Raw genomic sequence first — 21,997 nt, 5'->3', positions numbered from 1 at the left:
ATGGGGGACAATAGGCACTTGTTCCCAGTACATGTCTCCAGGCTGACAGCCTGTGCTCAGAGAGGACTGGGAAGGGGCTCCCAGGGGTTTGCCCATGGCCGTGAGCCCCCGGGGCTCAGATCGGCCTGGCCACCCGCCTGCGTCCCACCGCGCCAGGGGAGTTTATTTTTCCAGTGCTCCCACTCAGAAACATTTGGCAAAAGGAAAAATTGTGGAGGAGGTTTAGCTCAAGTGAGCACAAAAACATGTGTCCATGTAGTGTATTGCTTGCTGAGTGGTAGTTTGGGAGGTTTTTTTCCTTTCTTTTTTTTAAATATAACTGAGAGCTTGGGAATCCTGTGAGGAGAGTGGGGGTGATACCTTTCAGATGGACACAGGGCTGAGTAAATACAAGAAAGGGAAATCTTTTCTGCCTGATGCAAGTTGTCATCCTACTTTGGATGAATGAGTGCAAAGTTGGCAAAGTCTTAGGGAGCCTTTTAAATCCTCATGTAAAACCCCTATCTTAAGCTACTACAAGCTGTTGTCACCAGCTTGACCATCCATCTTCTCTTCCCCCAAAGTCCCTGAATGAGGAAATGGGCTACAGTAGCACACTGTGTCCTCTTTTCTTGCACCATGACTTGGTTACTGAAGAGGAAAAAGGGATAAGGTAGAAGAAAAGTTGGCTCCTGGGCTTTAAAACTGGGGAGCAAAGAGCTGTTGCCCTCCCCGTATCCCAAATTTATTCTTGCACACAGGCTCCTCTCTCCTACCCTCCACAAACGAAACATTGCTTCATCCAGAGATGAAATGCTGAGCAAACAAATTGCAGGTCAAAGTCTCCCACTCCTTCCCCTGCCACGTTCCCATCTGTGCATTTTTGTCAGCCATCCCCGCTGCCTTTTCCCATGCCCTTTGTGGGGAGCAGGATGGGTATGCTGGCTGTCGGCACAGCGAATGCAGCTCTGCAGATGTGAGCTGCCTTTGGCAGGCAAAAGGGAAGGGAGCTGTTTGGGGAACAGTTTGGAAGTCTGGGCAGACTTGATGATTTCCACCCTTCTTCGTGAAGTGAGATTGGCAGAATTGTTCTTGAAGAGAAAACAATGGTATGGCACATTTTGGTGAAGTTGGTTGCAGGTACTGAAGTCCAAGTCAAATCTGTGCTAAGTCCTTTCTTACGTTTGTGCAGGGGCAGCAGAGTGAGAAATAAACCTCTCACCCCATGGGGATGTGTACAAGGAGTAATGCATGTGGATTTGTCTACCCTGGGATGGTGCTTCCCAAGGAAGAGCTGTGAAGCTTGTCTGGCTGCAAGATGGGGGATGTCAGAATATATTAGATTAAACTTCTGAGCATGCTGAGACAGCTGCCAGGAAGGACTGTAGGGCAAAAGAGGGAACCACAGGATTTAGCAATTTTGGAGAAAACCAGAGTATTATGAGTGCCCTGGTGTGGGGCAGAGGGTTTGCAGAGTGGAAGGTGGCTGCCTTCTGGCTTTATTTTTTTCACTATAACATGGAGACCATTCACTGATCAAACCATCTTGTGAAGTTAAAACCTCATACCACCCAGGAGCTTGGAGGGTTCCTGCTTATGTCTCCAGAAGGTGTGGTGGACCTGAGTGAAGTGAGCTAGAGGGTACTGCTCTGGAAGGTAGTGATGTAGAACATCTGCTAGTCCCTGACATCTGTACTGCCTTGGCCAAAAAAATCCATGACCTAGATAAAGATGGAGACAAGGGTTGCAAGCTGGCATACTGAGTTTCAAGCACCTGCTGTAGCCAGCTCCAGCTGAATTCTCCTTGGGCTCTTTCTCTAGACAGTTATTTTTTTTTTTTTTCTGGCTGGGAGCTGATACAAAGACACTAAATGAGAATTTAATAGTGAACTGACTCATCTCAACTTGATCACACTACAGAGATGTAGCTCACATCTCCGTCTGGGCAGCTCTGTCCACAAGACTGCTGTGATACCCACACGTGGGAGAGGAGAGCTGGGGCCTCTATGTGCGTGAGCCATGCCCAGAATAGAACATCCCATGAGCTGGTTTATAGCTACTCCAGCTGATTGTGTCCTGGGAACTTTGCAATTTCTCCTGTTCCCTCTGGGGAACTGACCTGAGGTGGTTGGGTTACCCTGGGGTAAAAAAAGTCTCACATGAATCTGGAGTTTCACTTGAATCCATGGGGCACAGGAATTTAGGAGGGAGGCAGTGGGAGCAGTGGAGAGAGGAGCAGTTTACCTCTTTGTCATTCAGGTTGGTAAGCTGCGGTTTTGTCCATTAGGGAATAACTTTGCTTCAGTCTGTGCTTCTCCCCATATCTGTGTTCTACAGGGTGGGAGGGGATGCTTGCAGGACATGTGTTTAATCTCAAACTCTGCTGGATCCTGAACTCAGCCATGATATTACATAAAATAGTACAGAAACTGACCTATGGAAAGATCTGGTGGGGTGCCCTGACCTTCTTGTGACAGACTGCATCCATGTAGAGTGTTGGTGTGGTTCCTGCTATGAAGATTTGTCCCCTCCAGGTGATAGACATCTGTGCTGGTCTACTGGGTTCAGGGGTACAGGTGCAAAGGTGCCAAGTCTTTTGAAAACTAATTATTTGGGTTGTAGTGTGATTATCTGAGTATTTGTGTTCATCCTCTCCATCATTTTTGATGGAGCTGAAAAGAACCATCTGTGAAGGATCTTCCCAGAAAGCATCATTAGATGTCTAACTTGGTTCTTGGGATTTTTTGTTTAGGTGTTGGGGGACTCCATCTCCTAGAGTACAAAACCCATGTGGGGTAAAAGGGACTAACTTGAACATTAGCACGAAGATCTAACAGGACATGGCTCAGTCCAATCCAAGTGGCTGCAAGATGTCATCTTGTAGTACAATGGGTTTAGACTGATTTTTCAAATGTACGTCTGTGGATGGATGGGAAATGCAGCAGAAGATGGGCATCTAACTCTGTTATGCTTATCCAGAAAATCCTACAGGAACAACAGTTTATCTCTGGCAGCTCCCTGCCAGTGAGGTCCTACTCATCCATTGGCTCAGCCTGACCTCCTTTCCTGCATATCCAGAGATTGTGTATCCCAGAGAACTGCTGGGATTTTCCATCTTACAAATTCTGAAAGCTGGGCATGTTTTACATCAAGTGCTAATGGTGTAAAATCTTGAACAGAACTGTCAACACAAGCTGCTGGACTATCTCAGCAGATGAGGAAAGAGGGATATGACTTCTCATATCCCTACCTTGCCACTTAAGAGTTTTTCTGTATGGCTCAGTCAAACCAGTCCTTTCCCCAAGAGCACACATAGTGGAAATCTGACTATTTGGCTTCTTCCTGCAGTGTTTGTTACTTCATTGGGTCCAAACTGTTGACTCAGCAGTCATTCTTCCTGTGATTCCCTTGAAATAGCTTCCTCCAGGCAGATGGCATGAGGATGGGACAGCCTTCCCATACAACTTCTCTTTGAGAAGATGTGGTATTGGCTGCTTCCTCCAGCATGATTCTGCTCTCTACAAGGTTTTTAACTTCTCCTAAAAGCATCTAGGGGAAAATCTTTTTCAGCAGTGTTTTTTACCTAAAAGAGGGCAGCTCTTGTGAGTGACTGGGAGACACAGCTGACAGCCTTGTGTGCTGCATGTCATCTGGGTCTTGAAAGCATTTTTGAAATCTTGGATGAAAGGTTGCAACTCCTGAAGCATCCCTGCTTCTTCCCACTGGACGCAGTGCCAGCAGAAACCCTGACACTGAAGATGAGCTCATGCACCACCTCTTATAACATTGTTAAAACCTTTCTAATTTAGACATCTCTTGCCTTTTAGGGTTCCTTTTTTGGACCAAACCCGAGGTTTTCCTGCCAGAGCCCAGGGTGTTTTTCTGGAGGAGCAGGGAGAAGTGATTGCTGCTGATGGTTGGTCCTTGGGATGACCCTGCAGCCCTTTGCTTGCGGCTTTCTCAGTGCTCTGGCCCCTCTCTGAACACTCCACACACCCTGGGTGCCAGCTAGCATCACTGTCTAAGAATGAGAAGTAATTTAGTTCCTAAGCAACCTCTCGCCTGGCCTCTTGCTAAAGAGTGACTTGGCATTTTCCGAAGGAAGAAAGAGACTGTGGATAGCGATGTGTTGAGGCAGGTTCCTGTAATGTGCTTAACCCTCCAGATGCTGGATTAATGAGCATCCCCTGAGTGTTGGCTAGCTGGGTCACTGCCAGTGGGGTCAGGGTGCTGTGGGAAGCCAGTTCAACCTTTCTGGGTGAGCTTGAGCAAGAATTAAAATCTATAGCTGTTAGGGCAGTATCTAGGATTGTGAGAACTCGATTTTCTTTGGGGTTTTTTTGCTCCTTTCATTTTCCTCCTGACCTTAAGATATTTTGCTATCTGTCAGTTTGTTTCGTTGTCCCTCCCACTCCTTCAAAAACTCAGTAAAGAAAATGTCATTCTATGGGGTGTTTCTGCTATGGTGACTACAGGTTTTATCTCAAGTCCAGCAATGCTTGAAAAATGAATGAGCAGGTCATATTCCTGTCCTAACCATCTCTGTCTGTCTGAGATATGTTTCTGCCACCTCCTTTAGCATTGATTTACATCAGTAAATCAAGATCTTTACTGTTTTTATCCTTCTCACATCCCTGTAAGGCAAAGCTTCAGGTAAACCACGATTGTCCCAGGTTATTATTATAGAGAAGCCAGAACCAAAGCATCAGGCTCCATTTGTACCTTCAGGATATCTGGCTTTCACAAAGGACATGCTGACTCTTGACCTGCTGTTTTCATTTGATTCCTTCCAAACCTGACCCATTGAGGGTCTCAGCTCCTCTGTTGAGCTGGGGGTGGGAGTATGAGTGGATGTTGAGCTTTGAGGCACAGATGGGAGGATGAGAGGGTGTTGAGCAGCTGTGCAGAAGGGACAAGCAGCTCAGAAGGAAGATGTGGGATATGAGAGAGAGGAAATCATCCTCACTGAGCCCAGAATCAGTGAGGCTGGAGGGGACCTCTGGAGCCCTCATTTAACCCCCTTTCCCAAAGCAGGGTCACCAAGTACAGTTTGCTTAGGATCTCCACAGCCTTTTTGAGCAGCCTGTGCCAGTGTTTGGCCATCCTCACAGTTAAAAACAAAGATGATCCTTATGTTTAAATTGTGGTGTTTTAAATTTTTCTTGCTCCAGTGAGACCCACCTCCCTGCAGAGTTACCTAGCACATACTTCACCAGTTTGTGTATGAGGACTTACGGGAGATGCTTTGGAAGAAAGCATTATTAACATCCCAGTAAGAAGCACCCACTGCTCTGACTGAGCCAGTCATCTCTCCATAGAGGGCTGGGGAGACGGTCAAGGGTGATTTAGGGGTCTTACTGCAGAATCACATGGGGTCGGAGGGGATTGTAGAAGGTCAAGATATGAATTAGTGGTAACTGTAACAGATATTTCAGTTTTCTTGAAGCATTTCAGCCATGATAGTGGAATTAAATTAAATGCTGTAATAACATCTAGCAGCAGGGGAGGTGTTGGCTGGGAAGGCACAGGGCTTCTTTGTGGAGCTCAGCAGCACACAGGGTTTGTCATTCAGGATTTGCCCCCACAGCTGCCCCTGTAATGGGTGTACTGACGCCAGCATGTCTCTCCTGATCCACTCACATCCCTGTCTGTGCCAGGGGAAAGGGTCTCCTCTCTCCATGCTGCTGCACGTAAAGCCCCACTCCCCTATGTCCTCTCTGAAATGCAACATGCAACTCGGTTGATATATTCAGTGAGGAGCAATATTTTTTTTTTATTTTCCCCTACTTGCACCACTTTTGCAGAGCTCAGAGAAGTAGGAGCGACAGCTCAGTACACTGGTGATGCCAACAGCCAAGGGGGGCTCTGCCTGAGGAGCAGTTCTGCCAAGCAAAGTAACACTTTCTAACACAGCTGATTGAAGCCGAAGAAGACAGGAGTGTGTCCTTACACTATGCAGGAGCCCTGACAGCTCTTGAGGATCAGGTTCAAGCCACAAAGAGGTGATGGCAGATTTGGGAATGGGACCCAAGCATAATCCAGTGATTGTGGGCGACCCACTTTGCTGCAGTGGCATGCCTAGGACAGAAACACTATTAATTTTTATTCCCCTTTATTTACAAAAAAAATAAAATGGGCTGGCAGAGTCAGAATGCAAGGAATGGGCAGGCACACTGCCTTGTTTGTTGGAATGGCTGATAGATTAAATTAAGGTTTAAAAAAAAGTTAAATTAGGGAGGGAGAGAGAGAACAAGTGTTTTTTATTGGCAGAGTTCATTCACAAGTCACTCATTTCTCTTGCTCTTCGGGGAGTGATAGGAGACAATTAGCTAATTGGTTTGGGGAGGCGACCTGTCAGTGACTCAAGGAGGAAATGTCTCCTGTGCTATCTGACATAAAGAATATATTTTCAGCCCCTTGTGACAGCTGCAAGCGCCCCCCATTAAAATCAAGGATGTAATGGCTGTAATAACGGCAAGCGTGGAATCCATCACAGTGAGGGAAAAGCAATGAAAAACCTGATAACACGCACTAAATTGCAGCCAGAGCTGATACGTTATGTTGTCAGGTTGAAATATTTCTAAATTATCTTACCATTAGCACTGTGTAAGCACCCAAAGCCTTTCTGAGGTTGAAATGTGTCCCCAATTACCTTTGTAGCTCCTTTAGCTCTGCAGCTCGTCTGCCTTCAGAGCCGGGTACCTGCATGCCTTCGTGATGGAGCCAGTGATTGTGTGTGAAGCTGGGAGGACCTGAAATCTGGGATTTTAGCCCAAGCCTTTGGAAACAGGGTTGCTCAATTTGCTAAGATGTTGTGGATTTCTCACATTTTTCTGTATGTTCTCAGGACCTGTTGTCAGAGTTGAAGGAATGGCTTCTTATGTCGGGAGACATTCTTGGGTGGGGCCTGGGCTGAGGTCTTTGAAATATCCCCTTCAACCTTCTGCCCTTAATTTTGTGTGTTTTGGCAAAAGCAGTAGGCTGGGGGGAAGCAATGAGAGGAAAAATGTTTGGCCAAGAAGGCAGCGTTGCCCTCATGCCCTCAGACTCATGCCTCCGCTCCCCTCCACTGATCTCACTGATGCAGCAAAACCCAAAATACTGAAGTAAGCATGTTGCAAAGAGACAGCAGTCATGAGATAATAAGATGAAGAAAAGCAGGAAGTCTCCTTCAGCCCAAATGATGTAATTTTTCCACAAACAAAACTTCATTCATGTGAATGTTTCAAAGAAAAAAAGAATAAGAAAAGCAGAAATGCCAGTAGGGCAACTGCAGCTTTTAGCTGCCAGTGGTTAGAAGGAGTAGCAGGTCTCAAGTTGGTGCAAGGAGGTACCTGCTTTTCCTTAGGGAGGTGATTGGTCCTTTCTGAATATCACATGCCTGAAAATTTTATTACTGCTGTTATTCTTATTATTATCATCATCTTAATTATTAAGATTTTGGAAATTTTGGCTAGCAAAGCAAGTTTCCATCCCATCCCACAGTCCAACCATTCACTTTTATTTCCTTGTGCTGCACTCCATGCTCGTATGAGTCTGGTACAAAATTTGTGCAGGAGGAATGGCTTTGCTCATGTTGGTGGGTCTGAGTTTCCCTGCTGGCAATGACAAGGATCAGCCCTGGGGACAGGTTCAGCAGAAAGAAGAGACAGAGAGAATAAGCACATCATGTCTGTGAGGCTTCTGGCACAACTGCAGACATCCTCCCCAGCCCTGCTCTGCAAATCTCTATGGGAAAATGTGCTGCTGGGTCTCCTGCATGAATGGGCAGGACTTGGTGAGGGATCCAGAAGCACTAGGTCAGTCCAACACCTGTTTGGCTTGGTGAGTTCAGGCCACCAGTGTTTATGTGATGAATTAGGAAGAGTGATGTTTTCCATCTTGGTGTTGTGTCTGTGTTGATGTCAGATGGTTTCACTGCAGCACAAACAGGAGACGGTTGCTATTTTAATCATTCCTACACAAGACTGTCTCGTAAAGGTCATAAAATCAAAATAAACCTTGATGGACTGACCCATCATTAGTGGTAAAACCAGCTGTGCACCACTCAGGCATGTCCCACAGTAGGGCAACAAGATGCAGGCATGGTTCACTCACACAAAAAACCCCTGACATTTTTCAAATCCATTGATTTTTTTTTTTTGTGTGTTGCAGAAAATTTCAAAAGCACCTAAGTTTACCAGGTATCAAACCTTGTTGAAGCGTATGGACAGCTCATGTTTACCCTTCTGACTCCCTGATGTTCATCCCTAAAGATTACAAGAGAGAAAGAGTGGCAGAGCTGCACCATGCTGGATCTCACAGGGACTGGATTCATGATGAGAAGGAAATAGAAGCAAATTAAATAATTACAATCACATCAAGCAATTAAAGGGGGGGGGGGGTTTATCAGCATCCAAAAGAGCTTATTGCTCAGCCACCACTTTATCTCTTCACGCAAGCGGTGTTGGAGGTGATTTGAATACCAAAAGGGTGAAGCTCTGATTTAGCTAATGACCTCATGCAATGTTTGGGGTTGAAATTCCCAAATCTCTACATTTTCTTAAGGGCTGAGTTTCTTAAAAGTTTTGTCATAGAACCCTGAAGCCAGGTACCTTTCCTAGTACCTAGGCCTGGAAGAGAGGCTTGTCTTGAAGAGCTGTGCATCAGGAATTATGCGTCAACCCAGATGAAGGGCTGAGATCTCAACTGTATTAACAGACTGAGGTGGGAAATTCTGGATAAATCTTTTTTGGGGTCAGAAAATTTTTTTTTTTTTTTTAAGCTTCGCTTTTCCTTACTCAAGAGGAAAATTCAGTGGAAGTGAAGAATAAAAATTCCTTTCTGGCCAGACCTGGGCACCATCTCCCTGGATTCAGGGAATCCCATGTATGGAGAGCTCCCCATAGGGATCCCTCCAAATATTGATCACTGTGGTTATCAGTGATCAGGGGACATTCTGCCTGGTTTTGGCAAGGGTAGGATGGAGTTTTCATATTTGTCTTCCCCTGGGCTGCCTCTCGTCTGCTCCAAGAGAACACTGGTCCAGCCTGTTTGCTGGGAGGTGTTTACTGAAACCTCTGTATCAGGAGGTTTCTATACATACCTCACTCTGGGCTCACTGCAAACATCCTGCCAGGAAGAGGAAACATTTCCTCTGCCCCAGGATAACCTGCCTTCCTATAGAAAGAGAATTGATGTTTCCGGATGGAGCATATGGATGTGGAAGAGGAGCCTGCACGTGCTCCTGCTTTGGCCCAAGGGTCAGTTCCAACACTGGCCAGAGTCAGTGGGATAGCTTCACATGCTGAATGGCATTTGGAGTAGGACTTGGATGAGGATGCTCCCTGGAGCAGTTTTCCAGGTGCCAGAAGCAGCTCAGGGCATTTGATTCCTTCCATGCAGCGGTTCTGAGTGCAGTGGAGGTCCATGCTGGCATCCAAGGATTGGAGCTGGATGTAGAGGGAAAGCTGCTGAGTGTCATGGCCTAGAAACAAATACTAAAAAACAGGGAAAATGGAAAGAAAGAAGTGAGGCAGAGAGGAAGACTCCAGGAAATGAGGTGATTTTTTGTTGTTTTGTGCTCTTTTTTAAAAATAAAACATCCAATAAAAGATTTCCTGCTGCATGAAATTGACAACACAGGAGGGGAAGCTCTTCCTAAATATAACAAGAGCTGTGTGGCCTCACTAGACAGCTCCTCCACAGGGACCCTCAGGTTTGATAGGAGGATGGATCAGGCAATTCACATCCACTGCAGCCCTCTCCTTTGCATTCAATAGCAATGGATTGATGCAAAGCAGAGCTGGCTCTTCCTTTCCCGCCTTTTCCCCAGTACCAAAAATATCTGAAGTCTATCATGGAAGGCAATGGGAATGGATGAAAGAGGCGTTGGCAAAAGGGACAAAAGGGAAGGGCCGGGGGAAACCCTGGGTCTCTCACACTTGCCTGGCAAGAGGTGAGGAATAAAGAGGATGAGATGGGATGTCTCACAGAGTCTCAGGGTGTTGTGTATCTGAGAGCAGGACGTGACTCCACAGGCACCACTGCTGTGAGGCTGGGTCAGTGTGGGGCAAGGCAGCCAGCAGGTGAAGGAGTGTCATAATTGGGACTTTGACAGTGTTGATGCTCCAGCATGGGCAAGTGGGAGTATGTGGCAGCACCTGGATATCTGCTTGTCTTATTGCTGCTGCAATCCATCCATAGAAAGGGGAGCAAAGGTGAGATCTGAGTGCAGAAGCCAAGAACTGAGCTTGTCTTCTTGTCTCTCCCTGCCATGCCTGGTGCTCATCCAAAAGGGCTCTTCTTATTACCAGCCTCTTCATGTCCTCAGAGAGCTGGCAAATAAGAAACACAAAAGGCAAAATAACAGTGGGCAAAGAGCTATGGATGATTCCCAGCTTCATCTGCTGCAGTAGGCATTTCTTGCAAAGGAAAGAAAAATAGTAGTAATGGTAAAAAAATTGCTATTAAGTTTCTAAAATACTCATAACAAAGGAGAAAAACAAGAGAAGAAGAAAATTATTTATTTGTCCTTCCTGCTGGCATTGCATGGGGCCAGCAACAGAGAGGTCACCACATTTTAATATGTGACTTACAGCTTTCTAGGGGCACAGCTCCATTGCTGCAGCTCAGGCCCATCTCTGAAGACCCCGGGCTGAGTTTCCAAAATGTCACATTTTGTGACAACTTTTGTTGGTATCTCCTAGTTCTCTTTGGATTGCTGTGGCTCAACAGACCAGCCAGAAGGCTCCCAGAGGAAGCCTGTGCTTTTATGGAGGAGGAGATTACCCACTTTTTAATGACACTAAAATAATGGACAGAAAGCTTTGGGAGCGCTGTTATCTGATCCGTTTCTCCGCATCGGCCACAGCTGCAGTTAGGGGGCTGCTAAACCCTGTGTGCTGTACGTGTCCTGTGCTGCCTGGGTTGGGGGGATGCTGTTCCCACAATCAAGCTATTTCAAGGTTTATGGGATTTCTGCACCTTTCCCTGGGACATGCAATACCAGCTGCACTTTGGGGATAAAGAAGAGGCCTTTGGCCATGACCCAGGCTAGTAGATCCCAGGTGGTCCTTGGGGAGACATACTGAGCACTGAGTGTTCAGCATCCCCAAGCCAAAACCTCCCATATCTGAGCAGTTGTCAGATCTTCCTCTGGAAAACCAAGGGAATTTACCCAGCTGGCAGATGGGAGATTGCTGCTGTCAAGCCACAGTTTTCTTGTATTCAGCACTTAGAGCTGAGCCAAGTTGCAGGGAAGTTGTGGCACCTGGAGGAATGCCAGGGGGCTGCAGCTTTCTATGGCTGTGGTAGTTCCTGCAGCCTCTCAGAGGTGTAAATCCAGGAGAGCTTAAAACCAGTGAAGGCTGTCTGTGTGTTCACCTGAGTGTCTGACATGAGGATCCTGCCCTAAATCTGTATTTCTGCTGCAGTGATGGCTGTGGCCAGGCTGAAGCAGATTTGGCTGTTAAAATCACACCTTATTCCTTACAAAACTTATGTCTTCTTCCTGTTGTTTCAACCCCTACATTAGGGCATTGCTATCCTGTTGCCCCTCCCCTCCCCCATCCCAGGACCCAGATTTCTCCAAGAGCAGTCACATCCTCCTGGCTTCACTGTAAAATTCTTTAGTTAAATAATTCCTTTCTTGAAAAAGGAAAAAAAAAAACATAAAAGAAAATAAATTTCCTTAAACTTCTTCAAATTGCATAAAACATTTGAACATATGAGAGACTGGGACACATAGTGAGTGGTTGCTGGACCTGACTTGACCTAAGCCCAGAAGAGTCTTATTCTGAAAAAAGCCCATGAGTTCTTGCTCATGTGTGGCATCCTAGGCAAGCTCTTCACCCAGCCTTGATCAGCAAAGCCACAAGCATTTTATTCATCCTGTGAGGCTGTGCATAGGAAACACACACAAATCTTCCAGGGATGCAGTTCCTATGTGGTCTTCTTGTATAACCTTGGATGGTTCCTGGATGCTCTGCATGGTGCCACGTGATGAAGTAATGATTGCAATCATTGGTATTTTGACCTTCTTGCCCAAATAACTCCAAGACTCCCTGGTGAGCCTGGGTAGCACACAGGGGTGCTGAGAGATGCAGAGTGGGAAAAGACAGCTTTGTACAATCAGGGTGATGCTGTGAGGCGTTATGGGAGGTGAACAGGGTAATTTTCACAAGAAATGGGTTTGAAATGGGGTTTGTTGCATGCCACAAACACTGACCATATGTCTTGCTTTGTAGTCCCAAATGGGATTGGTGTACCATCCTAGAATCACTCTGCATTTCTGTGAGCATACAGAGGGCAAAATCTCTTCCACCATAATGTAAGAATTGTCTCCCATGCCAGGAACAAGGATTCCTGGAACCACTGGTAGCCTCTGGGCCAAGCAAAAAGCCATCTTATGCCCCCTCAGCACCCCAAAACAGATAGGTTTTACAGCTGATGCAAGCTGGGTTTTTCTCAGCCAGAGATGGGGCTCAGGGTTTGGCTCTGAAACAGCAGCGCTGGATTGATGCCGTGATGTTCGGCTTTCCCAGCGCTGCTTGGAAGTGCATTGGGAATCCAAGGGGGTCATTAAACCACAGAAGCAATTTACTGTAGGTCTTTTCCAGGCTGCTCTGAGATGGCTGATGGTAAATACAAGAATATCAATATTGCAGAGTGGCCACAGGCTTGGAAGTCAGTGACACAGCAAGCATGAGGCATTTTAATGCTGTGGAGGAGAGGAGGGAGGGATGAGGTGCCAAAGATATGCTGTTTGCAGGTAGCAGTGTGCTAAGCAGCAAGTGTGTTGGAGCCTCATTGGCTCCTGAGGCAAATCACAGTGTTCAGAGGGTTTCAAAGCTCTGTGCCATCACGGAGGGGGTGGCATCTCTGCAGAGAGTCTTGGGAGCACAAGTGTCCTAGGTGCTCAACAGCACCCTGGTGAACCTGGTACTACCTCTTTGTTTTAGGAAAGCATCTCTGTGGGACCTTAATTTTGGTAAATTAGGGCAGCAGGAACTGCTGAGAGTTGAAAGCCTGGCTCTAGGCATCCAACAGGTCCATGCACTGCTGTCATAGCTCCTTTGGAGATGTCCCTCTGTGGCCAGCAGGCAGCCTGCCCACAGCAGGGCAATGAGGTTATTCCAGCAGCTCTGCCTTTAAGCAAGAGCTAAGCAAGAGCCAGGTCTGGGAGGATGCGGGATAATGGGAATGTCTGAACTCTCTCTGCTGAGGTAAAAAATACTGGTTGAATTCTTCCCAGAGCACTGTGTGAGTAACAAAAAGCCATGGAAGGGGTTTTAATCTCACCTGGAACATCCATGTTCGTTCCTGATGAATTTAATGGTGGAAGTAGTGGCTCTTTGACTGCCATGAGTGGATGTGCTCGGTTCTCTTTAGCCCCTTGCCACAAGCTGGGTCTTGTACTGGCTGTTAACTCCCACTGTTATCCATTCTTCACATCCTGCACTGTGAGGACAGCCATGGCCTCGGATAATTCAACATTCTCTTTCCCTAATAGAGCAAGAGGTCAGGAATGGATGAGTAATGCAGAAACTTACCCCTTTGGTGCAATTTGAAAGATTCTCCTTCTCCTAGTAAATCCCTGTGATTCCAGATGCTTTTTTTTTTCCCATGCAGCTTTCCCTTGTCTTTCTGTAGCTGTGTAGAAGAGCTGAAATGGGGAATTGTCTCAGGTGGATGCAGCTTCACACAACTGTCTGGCACATTGGCATCCATCAGCCCATCAGAAACAGGCACAGGAGTGTGCCAGGCAGAGCTCAGCAAGTGTGAGTCTCTTCTCCTGATGGAAGACAGAGTAGCATGAGGCATGAAGATAGCCCTCATTGCTGAGCATGAGCAGGGGAAGCAGGTCTCTGGCTGGCCAGTGGGAGCCCAGCCCTGCTAAAACTGAGACTGGGCTCACTCACCTTTCACCCTTCCTGCCCCATCATCCTCTTGGCATGTCCAGCCTGATAATAAATTCAGGGATGTTAAGTAAAACAGCTGTGGATTTGCAAAGAAGCTGAATTCAGGTGTTTTCCCGGAAAAGCACTGCCCATGGAGAAATCTGGTTTGCAAGCTCACTGCTTGGAGGGATGGAGACATTGGGTTTGCACCACCATCTCCAGGCACCCCTTGGGAAGCCCAGTATCCCACCCTGAAATCCTTTCCGATCTGGGACATGAAAATAAGTGAAACCTGTTTAGTTGTTACAGGCAGGATTTAATCACCTTAAATTATTCTAAGTGGATGGGGAGGCATCCTGTGATCTCCAAGCCAAGCAGGTCACCTTTAATTTCCTTTTCCTTCCATCAGTAATGCTGGTGGATGGGTGTTTGATTTATTAAGCGCTGAATAACAGGGCTTTGGTGTGTATTGCTGTCAGAGAGATAAATAGGCCCCTTTGAAGGCAAGTTTCAGGGAGGTGGCCGTGGCTTTTGGAATATACATATCCATAAAGCAACGCAGGCCGCCCCCTCGCTGGACATCCGCGATCTCTCAGGCTGCGCACGGCTCTCCCCATCCGCCCTGGGCCTGTAACGTGCTCAGAGTGATGATCCCCACCGTGCCCTGCTGGGAGGATGATTAATGCTTGCAAAGTGCTTTGAGAACATCAGATTAGTAGGACAGAGCCTCATTATTATATTAGCAACCACCGGATCCTTGGCCTTTTTCACTCTCAGTGCACTTAGAGCCGCATGTAAAAGCCAAATGCTGTTTACTAGCAAACCTCTCTGCGTTTGGGTGCTTTGGGGAGAGCTTTTTGTGTTGTTCACAGGTTTATTTTTAATGATGCACCTGTGGTCCAGACTTCTCCAGGGTCCCCACAAACCACTACCCTGCTTTTCGGGCAAACACTGTGAAGATTAAAAATAAAGACCACTGGGTACTCACTGTTATAACTATAGAAACCAAATATTAGCTTCAACTATAAAAGGCAGGAGTGTTTATGAGTACGAGGCAAAAAGGCATTTCCAGCCGAACTGGAATGTATTTTAGTTCTGCAGACTATTTTTAGACAGGCAGCCACTCTAAATTTGAATCTTCCCTTCCGTAAGCAATTTTTTTGTGCCTACTGGGATATATCCTCGTCTGGGGTTTAGCAACGTCACTCCAGGGTGTCCAAACAGTTTCGAGTCACCTTATGAGACATGAGACGTGGTGACTTGTTTTGGGGGTTTCTCTGGCAGTTCTGTGAGGCCACAGAAGTTAGCTTGAAAGATGAATAAGTATTTCCTTTGACTATAAATTGAATATTTTGATTTGGAGCGATTGTTTTAACCCTTCCAGTGTGAAAGTCAGTTTGACTTTAAACGGAAAAATCCAAATATAGTTATGAAATGCCAAATATAGTTATAAAATTATTTGTTTCAGGAGCTTGGAAGGGAAATTCAAGGATGTTTTTGTCCAACAAAACCAAAAAATAATATTACACAGCTATCATGAATAAGCAAAACATTTCTTGCCATGTCTGTCCTAAGACTTCAGCTAAAAATCAGCCCTTATCCCTGTGCTTTAGATTTGAAACTGCTAGAGATGGAAGAGAAAAACAGGGTGTAGATGGGGAAGTGTGCTCGTTGAACAACCTGAAGACCTGCTGGAAACGGGGCTGTGTGGTGTTAGATACCACGTGCCCTTGCCTTGGTGAGCACCAGCATCCAAGAACCTTCTCATTGTTGGCATCCTCGGGTATAAAACCTGACATAAGGCCTGTTTGTGCTTCTCTGAGCCCCATCATGACCCAACAGGTGCTACCGAGACCTGAGAGCAGCTGTAAGGTCAGGGAGCTTCAGTAAATTTACATGGAGAGACCCCAGCCCCAGTTAGAAATGATGGTGAGTGAGTGCCTACATTCCTGCTCAGCCTACTCTGTAAAACTCCCTCAGTGATTTCTCTCTTGTCCTTGGTGTTTACACCCTTCAAATATTTGCAGACAGTTGAGTTGCCAAGCCCCTGCTAAGCTGCCGTTAAGCCAAGCTAAACACATGAGCTCAGAAAGTCAGTCTCTCTGGCTCCATGATAATAGTTTGCTTTGTTCTTCTCTGAATTTCCTGCAGTTTATTGATACTTTCCTGGGATCCTGGCACCTGAACCTGATGGTGATACAGGAGGTGCCATCCTAGAAGAAATCCAAGTGATGGATAGGAAACCCAGGTGCCTGTGGCATGCGAAGCCAGAAGGAGAGCTGGGTTTCATAGGGTCTAGGTGCTTCCTAATCTTGTTTGACTGAGTGCAGACAGGAGGTGGCCCCAAGGCCCCTTGGCTGAACCCAGGGACCAGCTAATCAAGGCCAGCTGTTAACCCAGCTCCACCCTGTTCACTACTAATACAGGACCAATCTTTGTGGAGCTCAGTGGGTGCCTGTCTTCATGGTCCTCCCTTGTGCTCATCCCTCTTGTCTTCTCCTTAGTGAAGTTATCTGAAACTGAGCTTTGCCAGACTCAAACCCCTCTGAAGACCTGCAGCATCAAGGGGATCTGCAGAGCTTGTCTCCCAGCTCACCTGTGTGGGTGGGGGCTGCTTTCTCCCATAGGAAAAACCCCTGTTAAATGTTATCTCTAGACATAATCAAATGGTCTTGCTGGCAGATCTTCCAAGTCTCCATTCTTCCATACTCCTGCTGTTATAATCTCTCACTTGATTTTGCTGTCTGTAGCAAGGAGACATTTTTGGCTTGGTGTTGAACTTTCTTCTGCATCCTGGGATGCTAAGAATGGCTCTGAGGAGTGCTTGGGCTACACATGGAGCCCACCCTTGCTGTGAAGGACAGCTGTTCTCCAGTGTTTTCTCAGGGTGGAGAACCCAGCAGGGTCTTCATTGCTCATCCTTGCTGGTGGGAGGGTGAGGAGGCCATGTGTAGACAGGTCAGGGATCCATCGTGGGCTTCACTCCTGTTTACACAGCTGCAGAAACCACTTGAGCTTACAAAGGGCATCCACAGAGGCAACACAAACCATGTGCAGCAGGGCTGCTGCAGCTTGGTGGGGCAGCATCAGGCTGGACTGGGAATGCAGGGATGCACAGGGTGTCCAGGAAGTTCACAGCAAATGCAAAGCATGGGATCCCCTGCACATCAGGAGGTGATGTAATAAGGAGTGCCTTCCCTCAGACTCTTGCAGAGCACAGGGAATATCCTTGGAAAAACATATCCTTGGAAACACCCAGCCAGGGATCTGAGGTATCAGGTACTGGTGTAGACTCCCCATCTTTCTTTCCCAAACCCAACAACCTATGCAGGTTGGGGCAGAAAACCCAGGTACTCCATGCATTCTCTAGCACAGCCAGAGAAGTGCCATATTTTATTAATGTTGCTTTATTGAAGATGAAATGCTTCCAAAGGAGTTTGTAAATGGGGGCCTGTGCAGGAACACGGTGCCTGTTTCATCAGCTGTAGGTGCAGTCCCTGATCATGGCATGCGTGGATGCCCGTGCCCACACCCTGGTGCCCTGCTCACTGCTGTGAGCCAGAGATAACTGCACTGAAATATGGAGGGTTGTGCTGGTGGGGTAGACACGCCATGTGTGTCGGATAAGCAGAAAAATTTGAATTGAGCAATGCTAGGATGGAGGTGCAGCACCCTAAAACAGAGGTTAAAGCATATTTCAACTTCATTGTGCATGGACTTGAGCTACCAGAGCAGCAAGCTCAGTCTGCTCTGCCAAAGAATTTGGTGACAAAGGCTCACCGTGAGAACTGGACCTGTTTTTCCCTGGCAGTCCATGCAAGACAGTTCTTACAGCTTCTGAGCAAATCACTCAGAGAGACTCCATGCTCCCTTTGGAAAGTATTTGTGGCATTCCATGACCCCAGATTGCTTGAGGGACACCTCTGAAGGCCGCACTTGGCTCAGCAGGTCAGGTCCTTCATGAAGGTTGGCCACAAAGAACATTTTCTTCTGGCCTGCCTGGTCCAGACACGGTGTTCCTGTTCCAGGATGGATCCCAGATGTGTGTTAGCATTAGAAATACATCTCAAATCCCAGCTGCCAAGTCCTCCCACCCCCATCCAGTCCATCGTCTAGAGAGATGATTAACACATCCTGCAATAAAACTCATCAGTTACTGCTCTTTCCACCCCTCTTTGCTGCAGGTTCAGGTTTCCACATGCTGTTTTCTACCTCTTCGTTTGCAGAACTGGTGCAGGGAGAAAAATTACTCCTCAGCCATCATATAACTGCACTTTCCACCCCCAAAGTATTTTTGCAGATGCCAGTTCAGTCATTGTTTTGTAACTTCCTTCTGTGTCTGAGTCTTTATTTGATGCTTGGAAAAAGATGGCCCAACAGGGTATAAAACCCCATTTCTCCAGGGGTTTTTGACAGATTAATGGCAACTGCAGAATCGGATCTTGCAAATTCCTACCTCCCAAACTTGTGTTCAGCCTTCTGTAATTTATTCTGTGCACTCCCATTCTGTGTACTTCTGCTCATCTAACACCCAGGATATGTTATGAGCTTTATGAAAGTAAGAATAAGCAGGGGTTAATGTGTTCCATGTGTATCTCCAAGGTCCTTCTTCCAAGTAATTTCTTTAGGGATGAAATTTCAGATACTTTTTAGGTGTCCTCATGAACCTTTCTTTGCTTCCTCTCTTAGTATCAAAGTTATTTGGCAGTCGCTTTGCTTGAGATAAAGAGCATCACATGAGATGAGCCACAGAAAAGCATTTGAGCTATAATATACTCCCTAGCAGGAATCTGGTGTGATGGTCAGGGCAATGAGCAGGGCACAGGATGGAGCTCTTAATCCCTCCAGGTTTGAAGGCACCTTGTGGTGTCTTTTTGTCATCGCTGCACTTTGCAGGTGCTTTGTCAGTGATGAAAGCAAATGGAGCTTTTGTGTCCTCTCTAATAACCTGAGAGTCCTGTGGAGTCTGAGCACTTTGCAGGCCGCCTTTCTGCGAGGAGAGCAGCTTTATCTTTATGACACTAATGGAAAAACAAGACCTAATTACAGCTAATCCTGCTCGTTTCACTTACGGGGCTACTTTTGGTGCTGAGTGGTGTTTGCGCTGTCAGTGTGGCTTTTGCTCAGCAGTGCCCTGCTCCTCCACATCCCATACGAGTTACTTTGAATCAGGGATTTCTGTGGAGCAAATCTAGTGATTCTCATGCTAGAGAAACACAGGAGCAGGTAAGAGGAGAATCTGGGTGTAGGTCTGGACACCTTTGACTAGAGGATGGCCAGGATGCACCTTTGCTGCCTCATGAGCAAATCCCACCACGTGTGGATGGGTTCATCCACCACCCTTCGTCGTGTTTTCCATTTAGGTTGTTAGAAGGAGGCAACATGGAGAGAAATCAAGGTTTCCTTCCCGAACCCATAGATTCAGGGAGGGATGAGCACTGCCTAGGAAGCGGGACCGGGAAGTCTTGTTTCTCTGGCTGTGTCTATTTGGCATAAAGGCTGAATGTTTCCTTTGTGGTTTGGTCTGTGAAGGCTTGTGTCTAGCCCTTTGCTCTCGTGCCAGGGAGTCCCAGCACTTCCATCCTGAAGCTGTCTCACTGAGACAAAGGACATCAGTCTGCACACAACTTCCCCAGCTCTCCCTTTTGCCCTTCTGACCATTTTGTGTTGGAGTGGAGCATGTTTAAGTGGGTCAACAAAGAGGTCGTTTTTCCCAGTGCAAAGTACCCTAATAAATTAACCAGTGAGAATTTTAATAATACATGAAAGGAGAGAGGTTTGCTGCTTTTGGAAAGGCTTTTCAGCTATTGATGGGGTCAACAGCTAGGTCAGTGGCCGTTGGGATTCCAGTGGAGGGAGAGGTGGTGGGCATCATCCTCCTCCAATGACCATATCTGTGCCGAGGGACAAAACAGAGCTACTCCTGTTTCACTGCAGTGATACAAGTGTTTATATTGGTTTTTGAGCACACATTAGCAGGCAGATGGAGAAACTGCTATGGAGTGCTGGTAATGTGGAATTAGTACCCACCCTGCTGTCCACTCCTTTGAAGCCTGAGGCACAAGGGCATCAAGCTGGGCTTCCAGCTGGGTTTTCAAAATGAGCAGAGTTGTGTGATCAGCCAGGGGAAACCTCAGTTGTCTGGCTACAGCCATTTTTAATGGAATCATTTCAATTTAAGGAGAAAAGGCTAATCCATAGAAGCCTGGTAGATCCTCGGCTGTTTTTCAGCACCTCAGCTGATTTACTTCCCTTTGGCTGCCTTGATTTTAAAGAAGTCATTAAATAAGGCAATATGTCACCATGATCCGAGGTTATTTTTGTGCCCTGTCCAGCCAGATGTGTGACCATTCTTCAGGTCAGAGTCAGAATATTTAATGTTCTCAACTGTGCTGTTGGTCAGTCTGGAATCAGGAATGACCAGAAACCCTGTAGCATCCCAAATATACAATTGCAAGGCCTTCTATAGGCTCTAATTTGTAGAAGACAATAGTGATGTGACCGTTCATTAGGAGTAGGTTGTCTTTGAATGGGCCAACTCCTCGTCCATTTGATCTTCTCATCATGTTGACTAAACCATGCTACTGTTTATCAAGTGACCTATTATGCACTTGAGTTCCCAGAGCCAAATAGAGTATATGAGCTCAGGAATATCTTCCCTGGGCTTTGTTTGCTGGCAAAAGGCAAAGGCTGGGGCAGACACGTGGTTAATCAGGTGAGAGACTCTGCCAATGCCCAGTCAACTGCTCTTGCAGCACCCATTAAACCTTGGTCGTGTGCCTTGAGGTGCTGCTGCCTTTTGGGGAAGGTCTTTCCTCCTGAAAGGGAGCCAAGGGCTTTCCTTGCTCTTCCAGATTCTTTGTGGATGGTCTCTGGAGACTGCCTCTGTTAAAGCCTTCTGCTGCAACCAAAACTCTCAATGGCCATCTTCCCTTGGTTTTCGTAAGAGTTCCCATCACTGAAGGGCTGTGGATAGGTTTGAAAACCTGGTACTTGAGGAAAAGATGAGCAGAGCAGTATGAAAAGCACATGGAGGTCCAGGAAGCAGTGGTCTTCTCACTTTTCCACCAAAGCATGGCAAAAGAAGACAGCAGCTTTCCAGATATGGGGAGAAACAGATGAGATTAATCCTGACTGAGGGAGTTACTTCCAATCCAGGAGGCAAAAGAAACGTTCAGAAGGGACTCCCTAGGCAGCAATAGGTTGATGCCCAGAATCAATCCTGGGCCAAGTGCTGGAGCCCACAGGTCTGCCAGTGTCAGGCGAGCTGTCAGGAAATGAGGGCTTAGTCCATACAGCCCCAAGCACCTGGCAAGTGAGTTAGAACCTGGCAGATCCCAGGAAGATGTCACCCACAAATGGGGCTCTTCTTCGTGCTGTTTTTCAGGGATTAATACAAGTCTTAGCATTTCCCTAAGTGAAGCAGATCTAATGGCTCCTGTGGGGAGAAGCTGCCAGTGGCACAAAGGGTAATGAAACGGTAAATGTTGAAGACAAATTCATCAGACAGGGTAGTCTGGATCACTTGGCAAGCAGAGCACATTTGAAAAAAATATGTTAGAGGACAGCCCAATGCAAAATTGAACATCAAAGGAGAAAAAATAAGATTGTTCCTACAGAAAGGGGCAGTGAATCACCAAATGCAGGTTTTTCTGGGTTTGGTAGAAAGAAACTGTGAAATGTGAGTTGAGGCTGTGGCAGAAACAGCTACAGTGACCTTTGATGTCTAAATGAAGGGGTAGGAGGTGCATTTATTTTTTCTTACATGCAGCAACAGCAACATGTGTTGGAGTAGCTGGCTGCTAATGTTGATGCTGAAGAGGAAGAAAGGAAACATGGCAGTATTGCAGAAATGGTGTTTAGCACAGAAATTCATAGACTGGTGGCTGGTTCGTTTCCTGGAAGGGATGAGGGGTTGGGATAGCCAGGTGTTTGTGATACTTTCTCTCTATGAACATGCTAAGAGAGCTCCAGTCTAGTGGAAAAGGGCATCATGAGAGCCCCTTGCAAGATGTCAAACCCACAAAGTGACAGATTGGAAGCAACCCCCTGCTTGTTGTTTTCTTTCTGGAAGTGGTGGCTAAACATGTGGACAAATGAACGGTTAATGGGGTCCATATGGGCATAAGTGTGGATTT

At 46.6% G+C, this 21,997-nt stretch overlaps 1 protein-coding gene across 2 annotated transcripts in view; it reads left to right on the top strand.

Moving 5' to 3' along the window:
• GAB2 (GRB2 associated binding protein 2) overlaps positions 1–21,997 on the top strand; it is a 94,026-nt gene that overhangs the window by 19,566 nt on the left and 52,463 nt on the right. The gene's annotated exons all lie outside the window — the stretch shown is intronic.

This window comes from Ammospiza nelsoni, chromosome 2 (assembly GCF_027579445.1).
Source record: "Ammospiza nelsoni isolate bAmmNel1 chromosome 2, bAmmNel1.pri, whole genome shotgun sequence".
Classification (NCBI taxonomy): Eukaryota; Metazoa; Chordata; class Aves; order Passeriformes; family Passerellidae; genus Ammospiza; species Ammospiza nelsoni.
The sequence above is the reverse complement of the archived record's forward strand: the minus strand, read 5'-3'. Positions and strand labels throughout refer to the sequence as shown.